The following is a 4,809-nucleotide window of genomic DNA, read 5'->3' as shown; positions in this document are numbered from 1 at the left end:
CAAAACAAATTATTCTTCTGTGTTGCTGAACTGTATAAAACCATGTAAACTAGAAATTTACATTTCTAACTTTTTTCCCAAAATAAAACAGATTCCTTTACTAAACGTGACTGAGCATGTGTGCGTCGTCTTATATTACCTATATTAGTTAGAGACAGCCAGTAACAGACAGCTAGAACATAGATAGAACAACAGAATGATAGACAGAACAATAGATAGATAGATGCCTTAAAGGAGAACTCCACTTCCACAACAACAATTTACAAATAAATTACTCACCCCCTTGTCATCCACGATGTTCATGTCTTTCTTTCTTTCTTTAGTCGTAAAAAAATTGTTTTTTTTTGAGGAAAACATTTCAGCATTTTTCTCCATATAATGGACTGATGCGGTGCCCCGATTTTGAACTTCCAAAATGCAGTGTAAATGAGGCTTCAAACGATCCCAAATACGGTTGTAAACGATCCCAGATGAGAAAGAAGGGTCTTATCTTGGGTTGGAGACCCCTGCTGTAAGCCTACTGTATAGTTTCTTAAAATTCATGAAACAACAATAGCAGCAGCAGCAAAAAATAATAGTTTTTATCTACCTTTATGTTGTACTTATTTGTCCTGTTGTCCTTTGTTTCTTAGCAAAATAAACGTCATACATTTGTTAGTTCTTTGTGTCATGTAAGACTGTGAATCTAACATAATACAATATGATAAATGTGCTATCATAATTATTTAATCGTAAATTTAGCGCAAATTTTTGGAAATTACCACCACAAAATCATACATTTGGATCACAAAATTCACGAAAAAAAAATTGCGAAATCCTGTATATTGGTAATCGTATTTACGTAAATGTTACAAAATGTGCAACATGTCCAGGAAATTTCAGATCACATGCATGCAAGGTTGTCTGAAGCTGAGGGTGACATGAACTCTTCCAAAATTTTACATGATTGCAAAGAGGCAGAGAATGTTTATTTGTTTGACAGCAGCACTAATGACATAACATACTTTTACAACAGTACTGCAGCTCAGTTCCGCTGTATGAGGAAAAGCAATCTTGGAGACTTTTTGTCATAAATCCAATTGACTTGAACTGAAATTAATTATTTAAACTTATTTTGTTTTAGTTAGATGCCAAGGAAACATTTGACATTTTTGTATTTATCTTGATGCGTTTATATAGGTTAACTAAAAAAGAAAATTACTAGAATTAAACAGAAAAAAAATTCAAAATATTAATACAACAACAATAGTGTCTCAATGATACTAAAATAACCTTCTCTCACAGAAATGTCTTTTGATTTGATTAAATGTTCCAAATTATTGCATTTATTCATATATTTTAAAAGAATTACTATATTTTTTTATTTATCAGCTTTCACTGAAGAAGCAGGTAATTTAGACAGTTGGCGCTCCCTCCAGGACAGACAGTGAATGACTGTGGTTGTTGGCACTATTAGTCCTAAACTAACGTTATTAATTAATTCGGTGATCAAAATGTCCTGACAACAAAGATTCAATAACCCTTTAACGTCTATATTAACATTATTGTGCTTTAACAAAGTTCACAACGCTTCAACAACTTCAAAGCTTATCCAGTGACACAGCCAGCCTCTGAAGGACAGAAAAAGCCAGCAGTTGTGGCATGTTTACGACTGTCCGGTGACAGTAAAGAATATATTTAAGCAGGCATGTGCCACACATTCTGGCAGCGTCTTCAAAACTCTCCTCTCTGTCATCCAACACACACACACTGCATGTCTCTTTCTAAGCCTTTCCTTTACATGCTCTCACATCTCAGTTTCGCTGGGGCCCAGACTCACTGAAAGAGGCCCTCACAATTTCATCATTCACTGCCATTGGCTAGACTCCAGCTATATATAAAAAAAAAAAAAAAACCCTAAGTAAACACAGAACCGCAGACGTTTTCTCCAGCCTGGGGCATTAGGCATGAGAGGAGCCCCTTGTGTTGGATCACACCCCTCAGGTGCAAAGCACTCGCCATATTTTGGACCTCTGGGGCCAGAAACATGTCTCGAAATCATTTACTGAAAAGTTTGTATTTTCATGAAGAACAACATTATTTTGGGGGGGCGTAAAGGGAAATGTAAAGTGTAAAACAAGGTAGTTGGGCAGAATGAAGATTTTGGTATCAGAAAGTAAAATAAGACAGCAGTTTGTAGTTTGAGGACATTAAATATATGATGTACTTGTATAACGCATCCAAACAACGCTTTTTTTGTATTTTAGGAATAAAAGTTACAAGTTACAATACAAGTACAACATAAGTTACGTTTTTGGAATGTAAGTACTAATTTATATGGAAGCCCGTTTCCGCCACTGAATAAAATTTTTTAAAAAAGGTAATTGCGACTTTTTATCTCACAGTTCTTTTGTTCTTGCAATTGCAAGTTCACATCTCGCAATTTTGACTTTTCTCTCAGAATTGTGATACAAACTCACAAATCTTACTTTTTTTCTAAGAATTGTTAGATATAAACTTGCAGATGCAAATTATAAAGTAAGAGTTGTGAGAAATAAACTCACAATTCTGACTTTTTTCCTCCAAATTGCAAGTTTATATCTCACAATTCTGAGTAAAAAAGTCAGAATTGCAAGATACAAATTCGCAATCACAAGAAAAAAAGTCAGAATTGGAAGTTTTTATCTCACAATTCTGACTTTAACTCGTAATTGTGACTTTATACCTCACAATTCTGAAAAAAAGTCAGAATTGCAAGAAAAAAGTCAGAATTGTGAAACAAATCCGCATTTGAGAAAAAAAGTCAGAATTGGGAGTTTTTACCTCACAATTCTGACTTTATAACTTGCAATTGTGACTTTATAACTCGCATTTTTAAGAAAAAAGTCAGAATTGTGAAACAAAACGGTGAGAAAAATGGTCAGAATTGGGAGTTTTTAATCTTACAATTCTGACTTTATAACTCACAATTGTGACTTTAGAACGCACTTTTTTTTTTTTTTAAAAAAAAGTCAGAATTGCGAGAAAAAAGTCAGAATTGTGGAACACAAATTCGCAATTCTATAAAGTATAAAGTCGCAATTACGAGTTAAATTCAGAATTGTAAGATAAAAACTCCCAATTCTGACTTTTCTTCTTGCAAATGCGAATTTATATCTTGCAATTCTGACTTTTTTACTTAAAAAAGCCAGAATTGGGAGTTTTTTATCTCGTAACTCTGTATTTATATCTCAAAATTCTAAGAGAAAAGTCAGATTTGCGAGAAAAAAAGTAAGAATTGTGAAACACAAACTCGCATTTGCGAGAAACATTGTCAGAATTGGAAGTTTTTAATTTCACAATTCTGACTTTATATCTCGTATTTGCGACTTTATATCTCGCATTTCTAAGAAAAAAGTCAGAATTGCGAGATACAAACTCACAGAATTGAGACTTTTTAATATCACAGTTCTGACTATAACTCACAAATGCGACTTTATATCTTACAATTCTGAAAAAAAAAATTCAAAAACAGAATTGCAAGAAAAAAGTCAAAATTGATAGTTTTTAATCTCACAGTTTTGACTTTATAATTCTCAATTTCAACTTTATATAATGCAATTCTAACTTTATGACTTGCAGTTCCGACTTTATATCTCACAATTCTAAGAAAAAAAGTCAGGATTGCGAGATAAAAAGTTTTTTTTAGTCACTGACGGAAACAGGCTTCCATACATTTGTGGCATGATGCTAATTATTACAAAAATAACAACACTGTAAGTTTGTAAAGGTTAGAAATAAACGTTTTGTAAATAAATCAAATTAAAAATCTTTTTTTGTGTGCTAATAAGCCCACATAATCATCAGTTAACATTTAAATAGTCACTATTTCAATAGTACAGTCACAATATGTGTGCAACCATGATTTGTTTTTTAGAAAAATCAATCACTTACTAACCTTTTCTAGATAAACATAGACAATTTTAAGATTATGGTTCCACACAATGCCTAAATCCATAAGCTGACTGTAAAAATTACAACTTTATAGCTTGAATAATATACAAGTTTTAACAGAAGAATTAATGTAAGTGCTTTTTTTATTATAAAGTGTCTGCCTCACTGCAATGTCATTTTTTGTAAAGAAAACAATATTTTTTTGCTAATTAATATTATGTCACATCATGTAAATAATTTGTTAACATAATTTTAATTAAAGTTATATACTATTTTGCAATGTTTTTGCTATGACAATGTAACACCTAAAACCCTAAACCACCATAAAACAATGAAGGGAATTAAAACACAATTAAAAGTTATATCCAGTTTCACATTATTGCCACAAAATGCCCTTCACTTACATATTCCAGTAGTACTTTCCAATAAGGTTCATTAGTATCAGTATTTATTAATCCTGCTTAATGTTAGTTAACAAAAATACAGCTGTTTATTTTTAGTTCATGCTTGATTGATATGCATGAAGTCCATTACTTAATATTAACAAAAAAACTTTGGATTTTTATAACGTATTAGTAAATGTTGCAATTAATATGAACTAAGAATAATAAATGTGTTACAAGTACCCATCTGTTACCCATTTTTATTCAAAATACAGTGTCATTAATAAATTCCTAATGCAGTAATGCCTTGCCAAATAACGTCATTAGGCCAAAAAAAACAACAACAACAACAAACAAACATTTCACCCTTCCCATGTCATATGATCGTTTCAAGCGAGATCCCACAGAGCTCGATCCTTGCCACCTTTCCTTTCCGGTGCCACCCCCTACTCCAAAAGCAACACATTCCGAAGACTCCACCCCTCCTTCACCCTCCAGGTCAAATTTCATTCAC

The sequence above is a fragment of the Labeo rohita genome, chromosome 25, assembly GCF_022985175.1.
Source record: "Labeo rohita strain BAU-BD-2019 chromosome 25, IGBB_LRoh.1.0, whole genome shotgun sequence".
In the NCBI taxonomy this organism is placed as follows: domain Eukaryota; kingdom Metazoa; phylum Chordata; class Actinopteri; order Cypriniformes; family Cyprinidae; genus Labeo; species Labeo rohita.
Note: the sequence above shows the minus strand (reverse complement) of the source record.